Source organism: Micromys minutus (genome assembly GCF_963924665.1).
Source record: "Micromys minutus genome assembly, chromosome: 19".
NCBI classification, from domain to species: Eukaryota; Metazoa; Chordata; class Mammalia; order Rodentia; family Muridae; genus Micromys; species Micromys minutus.
This window is the reverse complement of record NC_137954.1, coordinates 15,914,603-15,942,284: the sequence shown is the minus strand read 5'-3', so window position 1 is coordinate 15,942,284 and position 27,682 is coordinate 15,914,603. Positions and strand designations below refer to the sequence as shown.

Genomic DNA, 27,682 nt, shown 5'->3' with positions numbered 1-27,682 from the left:
TAACCAGGTTATTAGAATACAACTAAAACTGATTGAATAAATCTTAGTTTCAAAAAGGATCCATTAATGGTTTGGGAAAGACACTTCCATCACTACTGGCATAAGACAACACTAAGATACACCCTTTACTCCATAAACAATAAGTAGTTATTTTATCTTCCCACTCAGTTCACTCTTCTTGAACCAAGTATCAATCTTTTCTCCTTTTAGAAAAAAATTCACTATCAGTCCTCTAGATCACCTCAACAAACCTTGCTTTGATCAAACCCAGGGCCTCGTTCATAATAGGCAAGTGCTCCACTGAGCCATATGACCAGTCCCAACTACTGCTTTGGTATTATGTAAATAGCCTTAAGAGTTAAGTACTTAGTTCCAGACAATTAATCATGGCTAGACTATCTAATATGTGCAGAAATTATATATAAGTTTATCTCCTAAAATGAAGGAGAATACCAAAGACAATTTAGGTAATCTAATAGATAATCAAAAATCTAGACAAAATATAATAAAATATATTTTAAATGAACTTGTCTGGAAGAATTAAGAAAAGAGAACATAAGCTAAACAAAAGCAGAACCTAAAACAAGAGTGTGCACATATTAAGGGAAGAAATACATTTTGAGTGACAGGGAAAACTAAATGGAATGGCTATCTTCATTTGAACTTTAAGACTTAACATTTAAAGATGAAGTAAGTTTACACTTACTTTATTTGTTAAAATAAACTTAGCATCTGTGTATATAAAACAATTATTCTACATCAGCCATGCCTTTAATCCTAACATCTGGGAAGCAGAAACAGGTGGATCTCAGAGTTCAAGGCCAGCTTGTTCTCAAGTTTCAGGACAGCTAGGGCTACACAGAGAAGCCCAATCAGGAAAACAAAAATAAAACAAAAACAAATTCAAACAAATTATTAAACTGTAGGAAGACCCAAAGACACCTAGAAACCATCTACCTTACTGATAGGTTGCAAATGTCCACAAGTCACCTGCCTTTATAAACTTCAAACATGTACCCTATTCTTACCAAATCTATACAAACACTTTGTGTACACCTTAATTATGCAGCAGGTAAAAGTATCATGTTAATATTTTATAATACTAAGAAACCTCCAAGGAACAGTAAGAGTAGTCTAAAGCCTGCATGACCCAGAACACTGTCATTCTTAACTTAAGCCTTTAACCATACAATTAACTCTATCCTGACAGCTTTAATTAATAACTAAAAGAAAACAGTGAGATGCAGTTTAGAAAATCTGTATTGTGTATATTTAAAACCTACTATAGCTTTAAGCTGCTTTGAAGAGCCAAGAAGGAAACAGAGCTACTGAGATGTGTTCAGTGCTGGGGTTGAAATGCAGTTTACATAGTTCAGATGACTAGGGGCTTTCAACAATTAAAAAAGGAAGCGCTACAGTGTGATTCCCGGGAGACAGATAGATGTGCGTCAATCTAATTGTTTTCTATTGAGGCAAGAAACACAAAACTCACTGATTAATCGCACCAAGAAAAAAAAATTTTAAGTACTGTAATACTAGTTCACAAAAGGCTACAAGCTAAGGCAGAATGACTTCAAGTCTGAGGTCAGCCTAAGCTACATAATGCGTTCTAGGATAGTCTAGACTATATAAGACCCCCCTCAAACAACCAAAATAAAAAGAAAAGAACCAGTCTCCATTTTAAAGAAAACAAAACACTGGACTAAACTAAACATTCTTTTTTTTCTTTAACCAGTAGAGAAAACTTCCAATACTTTTTTGGTCAAAGTAGCAATTGAAAGTTCAGGATGGTAAGAATTTTAATGAAGCATTCAGTCCGTCTAAACTCATAGCTTGCTTGTCCTGGTATACATCTCAATTTTCAATCTTTTAACTAAAGCTTTTATAAAGTAGAGCTAAAAATAAGGCAGTTTAAATTAAACCTCACCTTCCTCTCATAAACTATTCCATTGCTTTTTACTCAAATGAGTGTTACTTAAGTAAAGTTTGTGTTTGAGATTAGGTTTCACTATTCAGCCCTTGCTGGAACTTACTTTAATCGACAAAACTTGCCTAGAATTCAGAGATCCAGCAGCCTTTACCCCAAGTGCTGGTATTAAAGTAATAAACTAATACCAAGCTTGTTGGCATTACAATTTAAAAGGTCGTGCATGACCTAGAAATAGAACAGCTTACTAAAGGTTAATAAATTTAAATATATCACTATATACATTCTTCTTTTAAAGGTCCAGGTTGGAGAAACAGCACAGTGGTTAAATTCTAACATTGGCTCACAACTGCAGTTCCAGGGGAGCCAATGTCCTCTTCTGACCATCTTAGGCTCCTACACAGACACTGTGCCCATTCATACATTCAAACATTCACATAAACATATACAATTTAAAGATCTTTCTACAACGGTCTCTACATGCTTATGCAAACCAACTGCTGAGTCACTCTAAGTAGCCTGGGAAATGAGTGTCAAATAGGTAAAGGAGAACAGGATGCTATTATTGGTATAGAGGGAGATACATGTGTTTACTTGTATATGGACAGAGCATTTCTGAAAACATTGGGCAACACTGGATGGCACAGAATATAGGATATTTTACTATATCTTACATTTTGTACTATAGCCATTTGAAATTTTTAAAAAAATCTCAAAATACGGACTCCTTTCCAGCTCACTAAGAATGTTCTCTTTCCTTTGATTATTTTCTAATGGTCCCTTGAGTGTAAAGACAGTAAAACTCATCATTGGATTTGTTGGTCTTTCTGGCCAACTGTATTAAACACAGTAAGTTTTGGGAAATTATGACACCCACAGAAAGCTCGAAAGGTAAAAGGTAAAAGCTAAGATGAACAGCTAAACCCACCTTAGAAAAAGTACTTTCTATTTATCTTAAAACCTCCAGGAGTATATGCTATTATTTTAACTTTACAAATGAAGAAACTGAAGCAGAGAAAGCAGTATCCCATGGTGACAAAACTCCCCAAATGCAGGCATGTGACTAGGATTCAAACCCACACCATGGTTTCCCAAACAGATGCTCCTTCACTGTGTTAAATATTCACCAGTGACTACTGTCAAGTGTTCAGCAGGGCAGTCAAGTTCACACATGCATGAGGAATAAACTGCTGTAATTATCTATTTTCTGATATCATAATCTTAAGCTCAGATTTGAGCTCTACCTATTCCAAATAATGAAGCTACCATTAGAAGTAATACAGCAAGAAAGATATTCACATGAATGTGTAAGAGGTGAATTTACATGGCTGTATCTGCCAACCTACTTGTTTGTGTAAACATTATCACAGGTAAACAATGTTTTCCACTGCTTAAGAAAAAAAAGGTGTATGGGATTAAAAAAAAAAAAAAAACCAAACAACATACTCACAAACAAGATCAAGTGCTTTACGAGCGGCAAAACTACTCTTCTCTAAGAAAACTAAAATCTTTAATTACAGAGCTGATGAATGAGTGTCTGAAAGCAGAAAAAAAGAGTATTATGAATTAGGTCTGTTTCTTCAGGCCCTTGTGTGAAATTGTGTTCAAAAGTGTTTAAAACTAGTTTTAAATTCCAAAAGAAACATTTAGTATCCATTAGGTAAGTTATTTTAAATAATTCTTTAGCTTTCCAAATGCAGGTCCATCAAGAAGTAACTAACTGAAAGACAGAAAGGAGGACGCAGAGGGAAGTGCGTGGTACTATAACTCACTGACCTCTGCAAGACAGAGTCATCGCCAGGTTCCAGATCAATGCTTGAAAATTAATGCACACAAAAAGTGCTCCAAGTTTCATTTGCAATTGCTGAGAATCAATTTGATTCTCCATAAAAGATCCCATAAATAAAATTTAAATAAAGTATCTTTTGGTCAACACTGATGAGAGGACACATAAAGAATTTTTTTTTTATTCACACAAGGGAAGAATCATCTTCAAGTATCATCTCTATTGGCTTGTAGGAAATCTTTTGAAAAAACTGTTTTATCGTCATCATTACCACGTACAACCTCTTCACTGTGTGGAAATAAAATCGTCTTCTCCATCCTATGGAAACACTTCTACTGCATCTTCATTTTCTTGACAATGGGCAAGTTGAAGTGCTAAAGACTAGCAATGTAACTGTCAAGTTTCACAGTCCTGACACACAGAAAAATCAAACACAATGGTTCTACTACCAATCAATATTTATTCCTAAAAGCCTTGTATGAACTAATCACAATTCAATTGTACAGTAACTGGTTGTTTAAAAACAACCAACCCCCCCCAAAAAAAACCCCAACAACCAAAACCCAAAAATCTGTGCACCTTTCAAATCAACTAAAATGTGGGGGATTTGCTTTTCAATTGGAAAATGATCCATGGGGGTACAAGATTTCAACAGATGGCCCAAAGGTATTTTGTGCTAGGTCTTTAGAAGGCAGCCGTGAAGCAAACAGCTGCTTAACTTTGAATCAAACTCTTAACTTTGATATGGCAGGTTTAAATAGGTCACACTGCAATGCCCTTTTAAAACGTCTTTCGATCTTTAAGGTGTCAATGACTTTTAACAGTCCCCTTTGCAGAGAGATGTTCTAGGTGAAAGGAAAAAAGGGACCGCCACAACCCCTGCTGGCTTAAACTGTTGTCAACCTCAGTCTGGTTACCCACTGCAATATATAATGGATATTGGATAGTTTCAGTGACTATTTTCAGAGTGAGAATTATATCAATTCTCCATTAGTTGAGCCAGAAGTGTGTGAGAAGCATTGTAGTGAGTAAGGCTAAGGGGCGATTCGGATGACTCAAAAAACCTTGGCAGGACTGCCTCCCCTCAAATGATATAAAATGGAAAGCAGCTTCCCTAATATTCGTTTCTAAGAAGGTTTCAGAATAATTGACCTCAAGTGATTATTATCTCATTGGAAAGGGTTAAAACCGAAACTGTTTTCAAACACCAGCTTCCCTTTTACAAGATCCCAACAGTTTCTGCAAAATGCTATTACAAAGATGTTTTCTTAGCACCTCTTTCCTTCCCAAAAGAAATGTATTTCCATGACTACTGAGTCGTTCTTCATCTTCAAAACCGATGGGTGAGGGAAACAGTGGGAAAAAAAAGAAAGAAAGAAAGAAAGAAAAAGCAAAACAAAAAACCCCAAACCCTTAAAACAGCCTAGGGCAGAAAACAGCATTTTCTCCAACCGCGTGGGAGCAGGGGAGAGGGGCAAGAATAAAATACAGCACCAGAGAAAACCTTGGGTTTCGAACTTTTATTGCACAAAGAGCGGAGAGGAAAGCGGGTCGGACGTTGCGGCTCGCCGAGCCGGCACCGCCGCGAAGGCGGCAGCACCTTCACCTCCTCTGCCCTCAACTGTCTCCTTCTTCTTCCTCCTCCTCCTCCACCCCCCACGGGCACCCAGGCGGCGGCGGCCCGGGCGGCCAGCCCGGCACAGCCGGAGCGAGCGAGCGGGCGAGCGGCTGCGGCGAGGAACGGGGGGCGGCGGCGGCGGCGGGCGGGCGGCCTCCCCCGGGGCGGCTCCGCTCCGCTCCGGCTCCGCGCCCGGCCCGGCCCGGCGGCGGGAACGCGGGCGCCAGCTTGCCGCGGCCGGCCGCCCGCTCGCTCGCACCCCGCCCCGGCCGCCCCCCGCCATGAGCGCCGCCGCTGGCTGCAGGCAGAGTCGCTGCCGCCCGGCCGCCGCTGGCTCCAGTCCGCCGCCATTATTCTTTGTTCGCTGCGAGCGGCGGCGGTGTTGTGGGGCTCGGGCGGAGGCTCCATCTTTACCGCGGCCCCTCCTGCGAGGGGAAGGCCCCGAGCGCGGGTGTCCGGCGCCTCCCCGGCCCCCCTCCGTCCCCCCGGCTCTCTCCGGCTCCTGCCTCCTCCTCCTGCTCCTCTTACCGGTGGTACAAGCTCCTCCGTCACTGCTTTCGTTCGCGGCCCGGATCTCGCTGGAGTTTTATTCTCTCCCCCACGTAACACACCGCGTCAAACTACACCTCCGCCGCGTCACTCACCAACACTCCGCTTCTCCCAGCCGCCCGGGCCACAGGCAGCAGCAGCCGCCGCCGACTGAGGAGCCGCAGCCAGGGAGCCAGCCAGCGCCGCCCAGTGCCGAGTGCGCAGCGGCCACTCACGGAAACAGCCGAGCTCGACCCGGAGCCGCTCGAGAGGCCCCGCCCCCCGCGCTGCTAGCGGAACCTACCGAGCGCCTTCGTCTTCTTTCGGAGACTGCGAAGGGCTGGGTCTGGGAAGGCAGGTGTAGGCGGGCTGAGACCCGGGCTGGAGGAACCAAGCCAAGCCTCGCTGTGGCGGGTGGAGGCTTCGGACGCCGGCTGAGGGGGTTTGGAGGAAGCGGGGTTTGTGTGTGGCCAGATTGGGGGGATTCCCGGGGTGGCGGGGACTTGCTGGAAACCCCCAAGCGGTCTGATCCCGCGGCGGAAGCAGACCGCCCGGGAACTTTGACGCTCCGCAAGGGCCCAGGGCCCCTCGGACAGCGCTGGAAGGTTGCAGACGCCAGCCGGGGGAGTCTCCCGAGAACTATCTGCACGGGGCCGAGCTGGTTCTTGGCTGGGAAGAAAGGTGTGGCACACGTGGCACACGGGATGCGGCTCCGCTTTGCGGATAGCCAGAGGCCCCTGGGTACGTTGTCCTCCCTCTGAGGCCAGAGAAATGATCCGCTCTGGCCCATGATGCTGTTAACACTTGAAATACACCCTCACCCTACCTGCCTGCGACATCCTGTGTGGCCTTTTCTGCAGTGGTGGCATGCTGCAGCGGCGCAACTTGCACCTTTTGTACCCTGGGACTTGACTGTGACTTCCGTAGCCCCAAAGCTACCGCAACCGCTCTCTGAGTTGCCCCTAACCACCAGCTCTTCGCCTTTTTGGTTGCTGAGCCGTTCAGCCCTCTTCCTATAGTTTTGTTCCTGCTAGACTCCGGCCCTTACTGACTTTTTTTTTTTTTTTTTTTAACACTGAGTTTGCCTTCATTCTGTGTGTCCTATCTGTTCCTGCTTTCCCACAGACACTGCACTGAGGAGTAGCTTCATTTTCCTCTCTTTTCTAACCAGAACTGTTAGCATGCTAACACCTCTTCCTCGCTTTAAAAAGACTCTTGTGGCACTGATGAGATGGATAAGGCCCTTGCCACCAAGCCGGATAATCTAAGGCCAGTTGCCAGAACCCACATGATAAATGGTGAGAACCAGCTCCCACAAGTTGTCCTTTGACCTTGGCACTTAGAGTACACAGTATGTGTGGCCAATACAAAAAATATAGAAACTTCCTCCTTCAGCCTTTCTCAGAGTTCCACCTGTCTCTTACCGTCCCTTTCCGTTTGCAGTGGCTCTGAACTGTCCCATTCTTCCTCTCTATGTGGTTTTGCTTCTTGGCATTTACAAGACCATCCTAGCATTTGATGCTGTTTGACTCTTCTAAACACACTCTTCCCTCTTCTTTTACCAGTTTGCCTTTTAACCCTACTCGTCAACAACTAGATTCTCCTCTATCTGTGCTGGGATAGTCTGAGCCCTGATCCTCCACGATCCTACGGCATTACACACACACACACACACACACACACACACAGGAGAAAGAGGTGAGATGATTGAGAATTAGAGGTAAAAACCCCAGGAATATCAAAAGCCCTTGACATCTTTCTCTTCTTACAGCTTTAGTACTATTTTTCTGCTCTTTACAGTGAATTTGTTGTTCCAGTTCCTTTTTTTTCTGGAGCTAAATCCTCAACCAGATTAATTCCCTGTGTTCTGCTCTTATTAAAAAAAAAAAAAAAAAAAAAAAAAAAAAACACATTTCATTGGGGCTGGCTTATAGGTTTAGAGATTTAGTCCATTATCCTGGCTAGAGGCATAGCTGCATGCAGGCAGATATGGTGCTGGAAAAGGAACAAAAGACTTCTACATCTAGATCCTCAGGCAGCTGGAAGAGAGAGACACAGGGCCTTGCCTAGGCTTCTGAAACCTCAAAGCTCACCCCTAGTAACACACTTCCTCCAAAAGGCCATACCTACCTCAACAAGGCCACACCTCCTAATAGTGCCACTCCTGTGACCATTCAAATGAGTCTATGGGGCCCATTTTTTTTTTTTCTCTAAGATTTATTTATTTCATGTTTGGGAGCACACTGTCACTGTCTTCAGTGACACCAAAAGAGGCCATCGGATCCTATTACAGATGGTTGTGAGCACCATGTGGTTGCTGGGAATTGAACTCAGGACCTATGGAATAGCAGTCAGTGCTCTTAAAGCTGCTGAGCTAACTCTCCACCCCCCTGGGGGGGGGTCATTCTTATTCAAACCCACCATCCTAATGTAGACAAATCTTTGAGAATAATAAGGCCTTTCTTGGTGCTGGCTGGCTCAACCCAGAGAACTAAGATGATCAGTGGTCAGCAGATTGAACATGAGCCTTGAATTTGTTGTCTCACATGGATGTGAGCCATAACAAAGGAGTTAACAAAGTGAAATTAGGTTTCTTAAGGAAAAACAAGAAAGACTGGAAAATGGAAGCAATCCCGAGAAAGATGCTACTGAGTGATGTGGTTCAGCATCCTATTCTGAGAATTCTCTGGGCACACACAGCATGTCCCTTGGCCTAACCAAGGAGATAAGCATGTGCTCTTCACCCAACCAGGGCCATCATCATATAACGTGGTGATTTCTGTTAATTTTATTTGGACCTTGGTGTATTGGTCAGGGTTCTCTAGAGTCACAGAACTTATGGAATGTCTCTATACATTAAAGGAAATTGTTAGCATGACTAGTCTGCAGCCCAACTAATCCAACAATGGGAATCCAAGAATCTAGTAGTTGCTCAGTCTCACGAGGGTTGGTGATTCAGCTGGTCTTCTGTATAAACTGGAATCCTGAAGAAGTAGGTTCCAACAGCTGTGCCGGCCAGTAAGTGCAAGCAGGTGAAGAAGAAAGCCTTCCTTTTTTCATCATCCTTATATAGGCCTCCAGCAGAAGGTGTGACCAAGATTAAAGATGTGTACCACCGTGCCTGGATTTGGAGCTTGCTCTGACCAGTGCTGGCCTTGAACTCAAAATCTGGTTGCCTCTATTTCCTAGGATTAAAGGCTTATACTACCTTGCATGGGCCTCAAAATCTGGATCAAAAGTGTGTGTCATCCCATTTCAAGATCTGGGTCAGAAGCCTGTCTTCCAGCCTCAAGATCTGGATCACAGGTGTGCCCTCTATTTCCAGATTGTAGTTCATTCCAAGTTGACAACCAGGAATACCCGTCATGCCTGGATATGCCTGTTAGCTGTTAAGTAGAATATTCTCTCTTTATCCTCAGGGTTTGGGCTTGTGTTCCACCGAGAGATCCTTGCACTTACTGTAGGGAGCTAACTCTTGCCTCCTTCTTTCCTCCCATCTCCACCCTTCTGCTGTATTCTCTCCCTATCTCCCTTTCCCACTGTTATATGACTTTCCCTGGGAGGGGAATCTAGTTTTTAGATATTTTTGTCTGTGAACAAATATTCATCACAGAGAGAGAAAGACAGAGACAGAGAGACAGAGGGGGGAGAGAAAGCAAGCACTTATAGGAGTAACCAGAAGGCAACTGCATCATCAGAAGCACCCCAATGTGGCTGACAGCTGCAGCTTTAGACACCCCCATACCTGTTCACTGCTTATAGAACCTTGTGGAGCGGCCCTGCGAATCTTAGAAATTTCTGAGTTCCTCAAGCCTTATGTTTCTTTAGCCTCCTGAATCTTATGAGCAGCTCCCAGCTCTTGGAGGCTGTGTTTCAGTAGCTACGCAACACTTGGCTTTCTTTTTCTTCATAGTGCCCTTGTTTCCCAGCATTCTCTGTGTTAATTCAGTTATTGTTTATTGTTTGCGTTCTCCCGGATACACTACTCCACAGTTCCTACTGTATCTTTCATTTCTTAAAGAGCGGCTAATAACATAGGTGATGCTCAAATATTTGTTGAATGAATGCAACTAAAACTTGAACCTTCTGGCCATTTGGTACACACAGCAGGTCTCCTTCAGACGGATCATGCCTGACCTGGGCACATCCATGGTTTCTGTATTGCAGCCAGAATCCTGTTGGCTCTCCCAAGGCGTTGCCTTCTTGGGGACCTGATTTTGACACAGCTGGTTATATTTAGAAGTTTTGTTTCCATCCCATAAAATGTGAAAGATAAGCCCTCACTGAAGTGTTTTGGACTTCTCATGTCTCAGAGCCAGAACTGCAGAAGTGATCAGCAAGATTCTGGTTGCTTTGCAGTATTATTTCAAGTATTATTTCAGATGGTAATGTGCAGGCACTATTGCCTCCTCCGACGCTTCTCCAACTGAGAACAATGCCTTAACTAAAGTGAAATGGTCCGTTATCCTTGAAAATGTTTAAAAGGCTAGTGGTTGGCAATTAAAAACAGTAATGGTAACAAAGACTTACTGAATGTTTCCTTTGTGCCGGCTGCTGCTCCAGACACTTGTAAATGTATTATCTCGTTTGCTTGTCATAACAGTGGAGTGAAAGAAAATATTAATATTGGGAATACTTTACAGATGAAGGACCAGAGGTCACAGAGGAAGTATGTCTGGATCTTGAGAGTTGGCAAGTGACAGTCTATCTGCAGAGTCTGTGCTCTTCACTTGTGTGCACCAAGCTCTGCCCATAAATGCAGCAGGAGTTGGGGAAAGGAAAGCTTGCTTTGAGAAGCAAGCAAAGTGATCCCATGACTTGGAGGAACCATAGTAACTGAGACTCTGTCTTCTCAAGTGAGCCCTGTGACTTTCCCCCTGCTTGATGGTAGAAGCAGACGAAAGACCTCCAAGAGATCCTGTCACTTTTCCTAGCAAAGTAAGCAGGCTCCTTGCAACCCTCTTCCCAAGTTCTTCCTCCATTTTGGCTGTAGGAGTCCCTGCTCTTCAGTTGAGTTTTGAGTGGTGTTGTTGACAGAGAGACGCCCCTACCTAAAAATCCATCCCCTGGCTTCTTGCCAACCAGCAGTTTACTTTGGCTTAGGTGCCTGAAGTCTATTCCCATCAGAGCCCCTGCCATGGTTACGTTTTCTAATGTCTAGTAACTCTGAACTCTGTGTGGGCAGCCAGCACACACACATGCCTTATTCATCATATCCCTCGTGCCTAGCATGGTGCTAGCACATAGGAAGAGTTTAGCAAATCCTTTTTAAACGAATGGAAGGGGTATTTTTATAGAATATCTGCAATCATACTAAGGTGTTTCACATTTTCTATGGCCAGACTAGTCCCACCTTTTTGAGAAACAGTCAACCTATTCTAGAAATAGTGAAGCTCTTTTTCTTTAAGCTGTCTTCTAGCTACTGGGCTTTCAAATTGTGGGCTCATGGCCAAGGACTTTAGGCTTCAGTTTCCTCTTCTCTCTGTGCAAATACTTGTAGACGACCCGACTGTGAACTCGAGAATTAAGATCTGAGTTTAGAACTTGGAGCTATAAATGATTTTTCTAAAAAAGATTTTTAAAAAATAATTTATGCATATGGTTCTTTTTCTTGCATGTACGTGTATGCACTGCATGTGTGCCTGGTGTCTGGGGAGGTTCAGGGAAGGCACAGGATTTCTTAGAACTCGAACGACAGGAGACGTGGAGCATTGTGTGGGGCCAGGTCCTCTGCAGGAGCAGGAAACGCTCATAATCATCGAGCCAGGTCTCTAGCCTTCTAAGTCGCTTTAAAAAAAAAAAAAAATGTGTTGCCTCACTCCATCTTGTCTCATCCTCATCTGCTGGCTCACAGCACCGAGTTACTCAGTAATGCATGGTTTTCAGAATCTTTACATGTACGTCTTTTAAAAACACATAGTTTCATGTCCCATACTTCTTTTTCCACTTTTGTTCATGGTCTTCTCATTTTTAACTGTTAGCTTCTTCCCCAAGCACTAGTGGGGTTTATAATAACATTTCTGGGGACCAGTCATAATCTCATGAAGGGCTTGAGGGCTTTATTGAGGAATAGGTTATTCCTATCGTGACTTCTGTGCTCTTCGTATATTTATATTAGAAATAAATGTGAGAAGAGTCTCTATAATTGGGATCAGGACACTAATGATTTGGGCTCCTGGTCAAGCAAAGTGATTGATTACGTGCTTTTGCTCTGCTTTTTCTGACCTTGTGTGAGGCAGAGCAGTGGTCTCCCTGAAGATACAGTTGTACAAACCCAAGGCTTCAAAAACCTCATCTATCCATGAAGAAAAACGAAGTAAGAAACCGGAGAGTTCCACAGGGAGTTTGGGTATCTTTTAAACTACGTAAGCTTTCTTCAGAGCAGCTAGGAGACAAGGATCCTCATGGCCCCATAAGCAGCAGCAGCAGCAGCAGCAGCAGCAGCAGCAGCAGCAATCTACAAATGTTGATCCAAAAGAAAAGGGTTCCAGTGCCCCAGGGTTCAGGTTATTATTAATGGACATGTATGTACTGTCTGCTGCGCCTTGTCTCTCTGCTTGCTCCATCTTCCTCAAAGGAGAGAACCAGCCATTCAGCCGCCTCCCACATCAGCTTACTCTTAGAGTCTGCAGAACACTTTCCAAGGACAAGGTCACTGTGACTGCCTCAGACACTGACACTGGAATGTTTCTCACAGACGACCATGTCCTAATTGCTGAAACTTCTAAATATTTATGTTATCTGGTAGAAAGTATTTTTGTAGATATGATTAAGTAAGGACTTTTTGAGATAGACAATTCCCCTGGGATGTGTGGCTGGACAATCACATCGATCCTTACAAAGAAAAAGAGGAGTGGGAGTTAAGAAAAATCAGGATTTGTTCTCCTGCTGGCATTGGAGATGAAGCATGAGGCCATGAACTAAGAAATTCAGACAGTTTCCAAGGGCTAGAAAAGCCAATAGAAACAGTGTCTGGTAGAACTTCCAGTAGGTGGGCAGACCCACCTACTACTATCTTGGTTTTAGCTTGATGAGATGAATTTTGAACTTCAACCCTCCAGGACTTTAAGTAAAAAACATTTTAGTTTTTAAGCCATTAAGTTGGTGTTAATTAGTTACACTGTCAATTAGAAGATAATGCAAACCCCACTCCCATTAACAGGGGAGCAGGAAAGGTAATAAGAGCCCGTGAGATAATTTCTCTCATTTGGAAGATTGGAAGGGGATGGAGGAAAGACACAGCAGATCCCCGGCAGAGTGGGAAGCCAGTGCTTGAGCTTGTAAAAGGAACTGGAGGCCACACCTTCAAACCGCTCCCAGATTCAGGAAAGGAGCACACAAGGATGGGTAAGGAGCAGTCCCTTGAAAGGTATGAATTCAGCTAGTAAAGTACTGGCAGTGGACATACTCCCTCTGTTGTGAGAGAAGGACACCTCCCGGTTCCCTTCAGTGATGTCCAGTTGTAAAGTCCTGGTCACGCATACAGATCACCACTGGGCCACTGTAGTGCCCAGTTCTTCCTTATTTAATTGGTTTTAAATTTTGTTTATTTTTATGTTATGTGTATGAATGTTTTATCTGTGTGTATATAAATTCAGTATGTGTATATAGTGCCTCTTCTAGAGGTGAGAAGAGAGCTTTAGATCCCCTGAAACTGGGGTTAGAGACAGTTGTGAGTCACCGTGTGAGTGCTAGTGACTGAACCCCGGTTCTTTGCAAGGGAGCACGTGTTCTTAATACTAAGTGATCTCTCCAGCTCAATCTTACTTTTCCCCCCAAAAGATTTATTTTTAATTATGTGTATTTCTGTGTGTGTGTACCTATAGAGTTATAAAAGTCAGAAGAAGATATGTATCCCCCGCCCTGCCCAGAGCTGGAGTTTTTAATAGAAGCATTGGAAAATGGGAGAAAATAGCCAATGATTTCAGGTATTGTCTCAAGTCCAACATTCTGTTACTTTCAGACATCAAGGTCTTGCTGATCATAAACTTCCTTTGAAGAAGCTACTAGGAGCTTTGCAACCCCAAAGCAGGGAGTAAATTGAGAAAAGACCCATGAAACAAGGGTCAAATTTGTCACCCTAGGCTATAATGCAATAACGAATTACATAAGTATTCCACAACTCATGTTACCGGTTTATTTCTTACCCAACATATCTGTCACGTAGGTAATTCTCTTCTTTGCTGCTCTCATAATGAAATCCAGGCCAGTGGATCTTGCCTTTGTCTAAGACATTATTAATTTCTTGAAGGGAAAAAGATAAATGATATAATCGGCCTCTTAAGCTTATATGTAGAATTGACACATCATTGGCCAAAGGAAATCACATGGTCACTTCTGAGTTCCACTAGACAGGGACATACAACGCAAGAGCAAGTCTAATATCATGGAAGAGGAAATGTAATTCACACAGAGAAAGAAAGGATGAGTATTTTGGATGATATTATAGTCAATCTCCAAGGCAATTCTTGCAGGGGAAAGAGAACAAGTAGCGAGGACAGCTGTGTAACAGGTTCAGAAAGGACTTGGCACCGAGCAGGAAGTCCGAGAGTTCAGAGTTCCTGTCTGCAACTCCGCTGCCGGGCATGGCTTACACACGGCTGCGTTTCTGGTGGGCACTGGAAAGACCAGGGTGAAGTAGGGGGTGGCTATTTCCCAGTCAGCTTTCCTGTTCATTAAATGAATTTTCATTTCACCAGCCACATAAGACAGTTGTTTACGACATGCTTCTCTTCCTCCACCCGGTCCCTTTGCTAAGACATCTGGAAAGAAGCCAAAGAAAGTGGTACTGTTTTCTAGAAAGCCATGAGCAAACAGTGTTAGTGACCCTGAGATGTTGCAATGATAACAGGTCTCCCGTTTTATAATCCTGTACATGCCTCCGCTTCTGACCATGCTGTTCTGTCTGAAGCTGGTAGTCAAATACCCACAGCTAGTAGTAATCATAGGGAGAGAGAGAGAGAGAGAGAGAGAGAGAGAGAGAGAGAGAGAGAGAGAGAGAGAGAGAGAGAGGGGGAGGAGAGAGAGGGAGAGAGAGAAAGGAGGGAGGGAGAGAGAGAGACAGAGAAAGAGGGAGGAGAGAGAGGGAGAGAGAGAAAGGAGGGAGGGAGAGAGAGAAGGGAGGGAGGAGGGAGAGAGAGAAGGAGGGAGGGAGGGAGAGGGAGGAGGGAGAGAGAGAAGGAGGGAGGGAGGGAGAAAGAGAGAGAGGGGAGGGAGGGAGAGAGAGAAGAAGAGAGGGAGAGGTTCTTGTCTCAGGCTTTCTCCATATTTCCTGAAATAAAGCCGAGAGCTGAGTCCACATCGATTGCTTACTTGGATTGGAGAACTGGTGCTTTATATCAATCAATGTGAACTGCAATTTATCACAGGATGTATTTCAGAAACACCAGAGAATGTTTAAGAATAGTGGAGATTTCTTTCAGTATATAAATAAAACATCAAATAGTCAGTGTCTTTGTTTGGATTGTATCGCTGTGAAGGAACAACACAGTCGTGACAACTCTCACAAGGGCAAACATTCAGTTGGAGCCGGCTTACGGGTTCAGAGGTCTAGTTCTAATAAGGGAGAAATTCATTTTTGTTCTATTTCTACTTTGAAACTTTATTTCCGTTGATGATAAAGTTGTAAAGCATTATATGTTTTTTTGGGATTTCCCCCCATATTTGAGGGTATGACCGACAAATAAAGATTGTGTATATAAACTGTGTGAATTGATTCAATGAGCTGTTAACATTTTCATTACCCAACATTCTTCTTTTTTTAAAAAAAAATGTGGTGAGAAGTTAAGACTTTCTCTGCAGTGTATGTTACATTATTACTAATTCTAGTCACCGTGCTGTGAAAAACATTCCTAGAACTGAAAAGAAATGGTTTTAATCTGCCCACTTTCCTGCAAGTGAGAGTAAGAACCTCAAACACAGAGTCTTGAGGGTAAATGCCCCTTTTCTGTGCAGATCTTTCTTAATCTGCTTAATTTTTTTTATGTTCTGTTGTTTGATATATTCTGTAAAGGAAGTGTGTCCAAAATGGCAGTGATTTGATGCATGTGTTTATATATGCTGTGTAAACTACAATGTCTCCTCTTCTGAGAAGCTTCTTAACAACCAGATGTTGAGAGCTATGCCTCTTCTGTATAAGGACCTCACATTTGGGAATCAGATCCAAACACTTCTCACGAGAAAGTCTGGCCTGCAAAAGCACCTGCTGTCATGAGCCTAATTCAAACCTCAGAGTCCAAGTAGTGGAAAGAGACAGTTGACTCCACAGACTCGTCCCCTGACTGCCACATTTACTGTTGGCACATGACCTCACTCCCAAACAAGGGAACAAATGTGTAAAAAAGTTTGTTCAATCACAAGCTATTGGTTGGAACAGATACACCCCCAGTTCTGAGGTCCTTTTAAGATAAGAGGCCCTTAGGCACATAAATTCTTAAATATGAATGAAGGTAAGAAACAGCCTTTCTAACAGATCTATGATCCTTTGGATTAGACTGTTCATGGACCAAACCTGCAAATACATTACTGTCTGATGCTCTGTAAATGTTACTGTCTCCTCTATAGTCTATGGCATGGTGTTAAGCATTTTGGTTTTTAGCTGAGGCTTTAAGCTGGACCAGTAGAATGCCTTTGTAACTGTGTGTCAGAATTTCTTGTGCTTTTCACAGGAAGCTGGAACTGAATCATCTTCAGAACTTTTATATAACCTGGTCTACCATCTTTAGTTCAAGATTAAATAAATACCATATGCTCTCGTGGCCTACATCATACAAGATGTGAAAAGCTGTAGCTGAAACACTCCCTAAGTGGGTCGCTACAGCCAGGGAGTCGTACTGGAAAGATTCTCTCTTAGAGTTTCTATTGCTGAAAAAAAAAAAAATGACCAAGAAGTTCAGGAGGAGACGGTTTATTGGACTTACACTTTCACATTGTGGTTCCTCACTGAGGATGTCGGGACAAGAGCTCAAACAGGGCGAAACCTGGAGGCAGGATCTGATACAGAGGCCATGGAGGAGTGCTGCTTACTGGCTTGCTCCTCATGGCTTACTCAGCCTGCTTTCTTATAGAACTGAGGACCAGCACCCTAGGGATGGGAACCACCTACAATAGACTGGGTCCTCCAGCATCAATCACCAATTAAGATGCTCTAAAGGCTTGCCCACAGCCCAGTCTTAAGAGGGTATCTTCTCCACTGAGGTTTCCTCCTCTCAGATGACTACAATCTTTCTTTTTATTTATTTATTTATATGAGTACACTGTTGCTATCTTCAGAAGAGGGCATCCAATCCCATTACAGATGGTTGTGAGCCACCATGTGGTTGCTGGGATTTGAACTCAGGACCTCTGGAAGAGCAGTCAGTAGTGCTCTTAACCACTGAGCCATCTCTCCAGCCTTCATACAATTTTCTAACCCATAGTCTGTAAGTACCTCAAAGCCAGGAGCAAGGTTTTCTTTGTCCTTTTAGCCTTAATATCCCCTTTAGCCCTAATTTAGCCGTTCTCTGTTTTTTGGTCTGAGCAGAGGGGAGGAAAACCATTGAAGACAGGAGAGGCTGACTTAAGTAGAGAGAGCATCCAGATATGGGGTGACAGATGGGAAGGGACAGGGAAGACCCTCACTAAGGATTTTGTTCTCAGAATTCTGAAAGGTCAGGAATTCCAAGGCTTTCTCAGTGTACTACACCTATTTTACTGAGCTTTGAAGATCCCTCAAGTTGAAGGTGTGTGTGTGTGTGTGTGTGTGTGTGTGTGTGTGTGTGGCAACCCCATATGGAGCAAATGTATCCATGTTATCTTTCCAACAGCTCAGTCTTTGACTATGGGTCACATTTTGGTAATTCTCACAGTATTTCCAACTTTTTCATTATTATCTTATCTGTTATGATAAACTACAACCATGATCTGTGATGTGACCATCAGAGTTTTTTTTTGGGGGGGGGTGTCATGAACTTATTTATATTGGTCAACTCAATCAATAAACATTGTATTTAGACTGTTTCAGAGAGCAGCTGTTCCCCTGTATCCTTCTCTCCTCCAGCCTCACCAGTCCCTGAGACACAGCAACATTGAAACCATACCCTGAAGGTATCATAGGGAAAGGAAGACTTAATGCTGCATCTCCTGCTTTAAATCAAAACCTAGACATTGTTAAGTGTAGGGAGGACAGCATAGAAAAGCCAGGAAAGGCTGAACGCTAGGCTTCTTGCACCAAACAGCTAAGCAGTAGGTACAATGGAACCAGTCCAGGAGTCTCCTAGCCAAGACACACAGTAAGACTCGACCTCTCTTCAGTTCTACAAGGGCAAAGTGGAGAAGCTGCAGGAGAAATGTTTGAACTTCCCGGGAGTTTGCTTTGCTTCAGGCCAGAGAGGAGCAGTAAGGGTGTGTGCTCAGCCTCGGTTCCCAGCACCTACATCGGAGCCCTCACCACTGCCTGTAATAACAGCCGCAGATGAAGATAAGCAGAGGCTCCTGGTGCTTTCATGTCTGCTAACACAACAGCTATTCTGTAGCCATACATCTAGGAATAATTTCGATTTCTAGTTTTACTATTTAAGAAACATACCAAATACATAGACAGTAATTACACTGATGGATCTAGGCAATAGCAACCGAAACCCCTCTATGCTTATTTATTGTAAAGTTTATACAATAAGAGTAAAGCAAGGTTGCTATATTTTGCTACTCTATGGCACACAAACATGAAAATAAAGAGCCACAAACCTGCTGAATACACATGCATTTCTCTTAGGAATAATAGGAATACCATGGGTATTTCATTTCTATTTATTTATGAAGGGAGTAAGTATGTCCATGTTTACCATGTCTTCTATTCATGTCTACACATATAGTTGTTAAATTCACAGAAATTTGATCCATCCGAAAAAAGAATTTTAAAATCCCTTGATTTTAACTTTGAATGTGATTTTAATTACAAGTGACAGATATATGGTTTATGCATTCATAATGTTATACATAAAAATACATTGGTAGTATATATTTATATTTTTAAAAACATTTGTACCCAGTAAATCCATAATGGATTACTCAAATCAATAAGAACTAAAATTTCCTCCAAATCCAAAATGAATTATAATAATTCTGTGTCAGAGACACAAACTGTACTTATCAATTTTGATGACATTTTCAGTGTTAACATGATGAAGCAGTAAGTTATTAGGTGTAAAATAAAGAGCCAGTGAAGAGAAAATCAGTATTAGTGTGAATTTATTCCACCAGTATGAGCAAAGTCCTCACAGACAGCATTGAGGCAGTTGAACTTTCAGGAAGGAAATCACTACAGGTATATTGGAAATAGCAAAACCTAGAGCCTGGAAATGGAACTGAGCTACTACAATCTTATGAGTATAATGGATGAGTTGTTTCTTACAAATGGGCAAAGAAAATAGTCTCAAGAGATTTATCCCAAGAAGTTTATCCTGGTGGGGGAGGGATTGGAGGGGGTGACTGGGAGTGGGGGCAGGGATCTGGCTGTAAAGTGAATAAATTAAATTAAACAAAACAATTTAAAAAGCTTGTTCATGGTGAAGATGTTGAGAGCTATGCTGGAGTGATAACACACTTGAATATTATCTAACCTCAGTTGGGAAAGCAGTGAGAGGGTTTGGCAATATTGGCTTTTACTTTGTAAAAAGTATATGTAGTTAAATTACATATGTAGTTTTATACTTGTTTTATATTTCTGTATGTCATATAAAATATATTATACATTTATAATTATAATATACAATTATACAGACATACATCCAGGTGTGGTGGCACTCTCCTGTAGTAATTCCAGCACTTGAAAGATGACAGGACAATCAGGGGTTCAATGTTACCCTTAGCTATTCTGCAGTTCAAGGCCAATCTGGGTCATTTGGAAGAGTCAACAAAGAAATGCTATCAAACAACCTCACAGGTTACAGAAGTAGTTTGGGAAAGAAAAGTTAATATTTTCCAGATTTTACTAACATCTTATTTGAAGAAATTTCTGTATCCACCCAATGTTCAGCAACCAACTTACCAGTCATTAGCCTCCAGCATCTACCAGCAAAAAGATTCCTACTCGATAAAGACTCCAATGTCGATCAGCGATTTTGAACAATGAACTACTTTGAAATTAATGTATTATACCAATTACTTGGCTTTCTGTGAGAGAAAAGAAAAAAAACCTGGCCAATGCAACTCAAGGGAGGGAGGTTTATTTTGGTTCACAGCTGGAAGGTTCAGTCTAGAATATCAGAGAAGTGGTCTGAAGGGGGCAGGAGCATGTGGCAGGTTGTGTTATAGTCACAGTCAGGAAGCAGAGAGAGATGAACAAAGGTGCTCAGCTCGCGGTATCCTTTATATTCAGTCTAGGGCCCTGGCCCAGAGAAAGGAGCAGCCCACATTTAGGGTAGGTCTTTTCAACTCAGCTAACCTAATCTAGAGACTTCCTCATGGCCATGCCTAGTATTCATTTTAAATCACATCTATTAAGATTAACCACTAAAGCTATGCCATTTTTTATTTTTAGAAACAGTGAATTGACATACTCATTGTGTAAACATGACTCTTAACTTGCACTTGGAAATTAAAAAGAAAAGTGTGGAATTTGCTTTATGCAATATTAATTTTAATAGGGTGGTTTGAAACCAAACCTTCGATATATGTTATTTTTATATTAAATAACAACTGACATTTTTTAAAGTATAAAGATCATATAGAACATACAGAAGATGTCTAAAATTTCCTCAAGGGGGAAATTATGGCAGTGGCATCACAGGATTGTTTTGAGGGTGAAATAAAAAAGACCCATATCCGGTGCACACACTGACCCTCTGGAGGTGACAGGGTGTAGTAGGTGTTGTGGTTTGAATATGCTTGACCTGGGAAATGGCACTATTTGGAAGTGTGGCCTTATTGGAGTAGGTGTGTCACTGTGGGCATAGGCTTTAAGACCCTCATCCTAGATGCCTAAAAGTCAGTCTTCTGTTTGACTTTGGGATAAGAAGTAGAACTCTCAGCTCCTCCTGTACAATACCTGCCCAGATATTACCATGCTCCTGCCTTGAAGATAATGGACTGAACTCTGAACCTGTAAGCATCCCCAATTAAATGTTGTCCTTATAAGAGTTGCCTTGGTCATGGTGTCTGTTCACAGCAGTAAAATCCTAGCTAAGACAGTAGGTATTACCTTAACTTTGTATCCAGTTAAATGGCTATTTTTGTATCAAGAAAATGTTAACTGTCTTTCAACTGTGGCATGGGTTCTTGTCACCAAGATTATGTTTATTGATAAACGTCTATATTTTTTGTATAGACTTTTAAACTCATAAACTTTATTTTTGGGCAATATATAAGAAAGACAAGAATAGGCAAATAATTTTAAGCAGTTTTGGAAGTTTTTCATGTTCAGAGTCTAATTCTTTTAAACACTTTTAGCCACAGAAATTTTTCTTGTTGCAGTGTTGCTGTTACATCAGGAGTGCTGGAAAGAAGCGGTGAGCATATCTGAAATGTGCCCCTCTGCTGAACTCAGAGTTTCTTTCAGTTCACAGACACCCACTCTCCTTGTGCTTGCTCTGTCTTACCAAAAAGTGCCAATGGAAGGTTGCCAGGCAACCACATTTGTATTTTTTGCTCATGTCTTGCTATTTGCATTCTTCAAAAAAATTTTTGAAATTATAATATAATTACACCATTTCTTCCTTCCCTTTTCTCTCTCCAAGTCTTCCATATATGTAGCTTCATCTTGCTCTTTTCCACATCCATGGCTTCTTTAATTGATGTTACCTTTGTTTGTGTATATGTATGTGTATGTGTATATGTGTGTGTATATATATATATATATATATATATATATATATATATATATATATATATATATATATATATATACACACACACACACATAGACACACACAGACACATCTTATATACATATATAAGGTAAGTACATGTGTGTACATATAAGGTATAGGTTATATAGATGTTTCTATATACATACACATATATATCCTGTTCAGTCCATATAATGTTACATTTATGATATATGTCTTTGGAGCTGGCCTCTCTTTGCATTCTTAAGCCATTATTCCCTGCCCTCAGTTCATGATAACTCTAGTGTGGTAACCTCTGGGAATGAAGCCCTGGCATCATTCTTGGCTCCTTTCTGTTGCTTATATCCCATATCCCATATCCAAAATCCAGAATCTGCCTTCCACCGTTCATACTATTTTGGCCGGCGGCGGCATCTCTCACCTATAATTACTCCTTAACAGGTTTTTTCTCCTTTTGTCTTGGCCACACAGCAATTCTATTCTCAACGCAGTGGCCAGAATAAATCTCAGAACAGTTAGATCACGGCTCTCCTCTACTTAACACTCCCACTACCTGCTTTATGCAGAATAAAAGGCAGTGTTGGCCATGGCCCACAAGCCCTATCACCTCTCCTCCTCCTGAGTTCTCATACCCTCTGCTTCACGCTTCCTGGCCTCTTGAACATTTCTCAGTTGTACAGTGTGTATATCTACCAGTGGGTCTTCACTCCAGTTCTTCCTTTCTCCCTGGAAATTTTCTCCCAGAACCTGTAGAATTAACTTCTGTCCTAGTTTGCCTTCTGTCGGTGTGATCAACATCATGGACAAAACCAACTTGGGGAGGAAAGGGTTTATTTCCATGTATAGGTTATAGCCATTTAGTAAGGGAAGCCAAGGCAGAAACCACAGAGGATGCTGCTGACTGAAGGGCTGTTGGTCTCTTGTTCAGTTACCTCTCATATAGCCCAGGCCCACCTGCCTAGGAATAGCACTGTCCACAGTGTAGTGGGCCCTCCAACACTAATTAATAATTAAGTAAAAGCCTTACAGACACAGGCCAAACTGATCTAGGCAACTCTTCAGTTGTGAGCTAACTATGATATTCTCCCTTTGTCAATTTTGATACATAAACATAGCACTTTAAACCATAACGTTTTGTTTGACTACAAGATCTAATATTAATAACACTGTATAAAACATAGTCCTTGGGCTGGAGAGATGGCTCAGCAGTTAATAGTACTGACTGCTCTTCTAGAGGCCATGAGTTTAAATCCCAGCAACGATGTGGTGCCTCACAACAATCGGTAATGAGATCTGATGCTCTCTTCTGGTGTGTCTGAAGACAGCTACAGTGTACTCATGTAAATAAAATAAATAAATCTTTAAAAAAATGGTCCCGTTTTAAAATGCACAGTTCTTTAAAAGTTCAACACTTTAAAAGTTCAAGGTGTCTTTAAAAATTCAGTCTCAGGCTAGAGAGATGGCTCAGTGGTTACGAACACTGACTACTCTTCCAGGGATCCTGAGTTCAATTCCCAGCAACCACATGGTAGTTCACAGCCATCTGTAATGGGATCCAATGCCCTCTTCTGCTGTATCTGAAGACAGCTACAGTGTGTGTGTGTGTGTGTGTGTGTGTGCATATAATGTCTTTAAAAATTCAAAGTCTCTCAACTGGGTTCCTGTAAAATCAAAAGCAAGTTATTTACATTCTGCGGAAAGGGGGATTTATTTCTGCTTATAGGTTATAGTCCATGATCAAGGAAAACCAAGAAAGAAACTTAAGGCAGGAGTTTGAGAGGAGAATCCATGAGGAATGTTGCTTACTGACTTGCCACTCTTACTGGCTTGTTCAACTATCTTTCTCATATAGCCCATGCCCACCTGCCTAGAGATGGCACACCCAACAATGGGATGGACCATCCTACATTAATCAGCAATTAAGAAATTGTCTCATGAACCACATGACCACAGGCCAACCAGATTTATTCAATTCCTAAGTTGAGGTTCTCTTGTCTTGGGTTACTCTGCATCAAGAAGACAGCCTAAGGTAACAATGACTATTCCCCCACTTTCTTCTAAAATTTGCTTTAATCTCTGGTCTTACCTGAGACACACTGTATTAGTCAGGGTTCTCCTGAGTCACAGAATTTATGGCATGTTTCTATATATTAAAAGAAAGTATTAAACTGACTTACAGTCTGCTGTCCAACTAACCCAACAATGGGCAACTGTGGTTGGGAAGTCCAAGAATCAAGTACTTGCTCAGTCCCATGAGGGTAGGTGATTCAGCTGGTCTTCTGTATAAACTGGAAACCTGAAGAAGTAGGTTCCAACAGCTGTGCCGGCCAGTAAGTGCAAGCAGGTGAAGAAGAAGGCCTTCTTCCATTGCCCTAATGAAGGCCTCCAGAAGAAGGTATGGACCACAGTAAAGGTGTGTACTGCTATGTCTGGATTTGGAACTTGCTCTGTCTCAGGCTGGCCTTGCACTCAAGAGATCTGCTTGCCTTAGTATCCCGGGATTAAAAATGTATACTATCTTGCCTGGGCCTATGCTTTTCAAGGCCACTATGCCTCAAGATCTAGATCAAAAGATGCATCATCCCATGTCAAGGAGCCTCAAGATCTGGATCACAGGTGAGCCCTCCATTTCTGAGGTTCATCCCAGGTGTAATCAAACCGACAACCAGGAACAGTTATCAAACACGCCTTAGTCATCTTATTAAAGACTTAATTATTAAAGGCTCAGGAGATTGTGTAGCAGATAAAATGCTTGTTTATGCATTCTGGGATCCCCAGCACCCATGGAAAAGCTGGGTGCCATAGCACACATAGGTAGCTGTAGAATAATGGAATTAGGAAAATTTTTTGCCTTTCATGAGAGAGTATAAAAATGGTCTACACAGAGTAGGTAAGAAGGACAGAATGTGTTTGGGTCTCAGCTGAACTTTCAAGAATAAACCACACACTACAACAAAATCGCAGATGTAAATACTTCCCTGTGGCTTGGTCAGCTTGGGCTACAATAACAACAAGCACCATCGTTTGTAACAAAACACCATGAGTCGGTTGACTCAAGACTCTACATCTCGGGCTGGAGGGACAGCTCAGTGGTTAAGAACACTGACTGCTCTTCCAAAGGTCCTGAGTTCAATTCCCAGCAACCACATGGCCACTTCCAAGCATCTGTAATGGGATCTGATGCATTCTTCTAATGTGTGTCTGAAAACATCGGCAGTGTACTCATAAATAAAAAGAAATCTTAGAAAAAAAAAGACCCTACTTCTTTTAGTTGTAGAAGCTTCAGAAAGCCCAAAGTCAAGTGCTCCAGATCTGGCATCTGAGTGTGAATGTCCTCATGGTGTCTCCTCACAAGCAAAGAGAAATCTCTGGCGTCTTTTATAAGACCACACACTCATTCACAAGGATCCCACCGTTATGACTAATTTACCTCATAACCTTATCATGCTGTTATATTGGGGACTAGGTACAATTTCAGCATTTTAAATTGTGGTAGCAGGGTACACTTGGTCCATTACACTTTGGTCTTTCTCTGTGTGGTTGTTTAGTTTGAGTACTTCCCATTGACATTCAGACTTGAGAAGTCAAACTCAATGAACATACCCTTTGCAGGAAGGTGTCTTCAAAAGTATGATACCAATGTCGTTCTGTATGAGTTACCACATTACTATTTTTTAAAAAAGCAGGAGTTTTAGTTTGACAGACGGTGGTACCATTTTTTTTTTTTTTTTTTTTTTAGGATGATAGCATGTAAAGAAAATGCTGTGTCCTGCCAAAATATAAGTTACAGGAGGCTGGAGAATTGGCTCAGCAGCTAAATCACAAATTATGGAAATTTACAATGGGTGTAGTTAGAGGGATCTATGACACACTTTTGCTAATTGAAAGTGTTCTCTTAGCATAGAAAAGGGGTTTACTTGGCCTTTGCTATATTGGCACCTGGGATGTGTCAAACACACTCATGAAATGCTCTTAGCCTTTGATGGATGATTTATCTGTTCTTAACAATAGGTACTATCTGTTACCCTCCTTGTAACTAATTCTTCCTTCTAGTTAGATGTGAAGCCCTGTTGTCTTTAGTTGTCGACTGATTACATGTGATGCCAACGTGGAGATATGACATATTTTAGAATAGCACATGCTTAAGCTTCAGTGGACAGGTGCAAGCCTCCTCTTCCCTCCAAATTTTGACTCTGGGAATTTTGCTTACAGAGTCACTGAAATTCAGTCCCTGGCTGGCGCATAGAAATTGATTCATGTTATGTAAATGACTGGATCAAATACATTTAATTTAGAGGAAATGTTTAGGCACGTGCCCTCAGGACTTGGGGAAATAGAACTTACGGTATTTGTGAAATGGGTTTCATCATACATTGGTCTTTATGAGAATATATGCTTATACAAGGTAATTATGTCATAGTCTGTGGTACCCTACTGTTGTCAGCAAACCCATTTTTTTTACACTTGTTTGTTAATTGGTATGTGTGAGCACATATTCATTCCATGGTATGAATGAGGTTAAAGGACAAATTATGGGAGTTGGTTCTTTCCTTCTATGTGGGTTCAGGGATATTAAACTCAGGTGGTCAGGCTTAGTGACAGGTATCTTTAGCCACTGAGCCATCTCACCTGCCCCAGTAAACTATATTTTGAGGACAGTTTTAAACTAGCTGAACAAGTGTACTGTTGAGATTCATTTGTTCCCTCTCTGCCCCACAGAGGGCATTCCCACCGTTTCCCTTTTGACAACATACTGCTGATAATGCTAGTCTAGGATCATACCATCATTAATGGTAAACACTTGTCATGATGAGCCGGTTCAGACTACATGAGAATTATTGCCTAAACTTTGTAGTTTCTGCCAAAGGTCATGAGTTTTGCCTAATATTACTTTCTGGGCCAGGATCCATCTTGTCCTGCTTCCTTGTCTCTTTAGGCTATGTTGGCTCTCACAGTTTCTTAGACTTTTCTTCTCTGATGAAGCTGAGAGTTTAAAGAAAACCATCATTGTAGGTAGCCTCTGCTTCATTGCAGTTTGTCCTAAACATATTTTAAGGCATCTAAACTTGCTAGTTACTGTTACTGTTGTCTCGTGTTCAGAGTAAAATGTAGAATGGAAGTGTGATGTGGGTAGTGGGGGGTTTCGGAACAAAAGGGTTATTTGGAAGCTTCTTCAGTTTATTAGGGTTTAGAACATGGACAAAATTTGCCTTGACTGTATTTACCCTTCCATCTGTCCAGTGGACTTGGCAGATATGCATTGAACCTCTCTTGTAAGGACAGAAGAGTTTCAGATACTGGGTTATTCAGTGATAAGGGAAACAAACTGCCCGTATAAAATTTAAGGTCAAGTATAGACACAGTTAATATAAAACTAGAGAAACAACAAAAATACTAACATATAACTTGTGTCAAGTACAGAAAATAAAATATTCCTATATTAAAGAATATCTCAGGAAGTAAGGGGAATAGAGACTAACTTAATTAACAAGGAACAATAGGCTCTCATCTTAACTATGTGAGACAATACTTGAGGTAACAGGCAAATAAAACAGCATTAGAGTCAGTCAGTCCACAGCTAATGTGACAACTCCCTATAGAGCCAGTGTCCCAGACTCCTTTGTTGTTCAGACATGCATGGGTTCAGTCCTCAAGATCATTTCATGCCCTAAGAGGGATTCCAGGGCTCTAGTCGTCACATTTGAATTCCTGCCAGCATGTAGTGAAAAGATGTCCTATTTTCCAGCACTATATAGTTCTTATTGGCCAGAATGTAGTTGTCAACTTCCCTGACTTCTTACCTAATCTTCATCTAGGGAGACGCATATGATTACTAAATGTCAGTAGTTTTCTTGCTATATAGAACAGAGGCTCACAAACTATAGCATGCACCAGAATTTCCTATATGATGTGCTGACATATGGAATACTGGACTACATCTCTCATTTAGTTTCTCATTTAGTAGGAAATCAAAAACTCACATGCCTAACAGGTTCTGA

At 41.8% G+C, this 27,682-nt stretch overlaps 1 protein-coding gene across 2 annotated transcripts in view; it reads right to left on the bottom strand.

The window, feature by feature from the left end:
• Positions 1-5,984, bottom strand: part of CREB1 (cAMP responsive element binding protein 1) — a 60,130-nt gene extending 54,146 nt beyond the window's left edge. For both annotated transcript variants that reach the window (XM_080933388.1, XM_080933387.1), the window contains exon 1: positions 5,860-5,984. The gene's annotated coding sequence lies outside the window, so the exon portion shown is untranslated. The remainder of the gene's footprint in view (positions 1-5,859) is intronic.
• Positions 5,985-27,682: the final 21,698 nt, after the last annotated feature.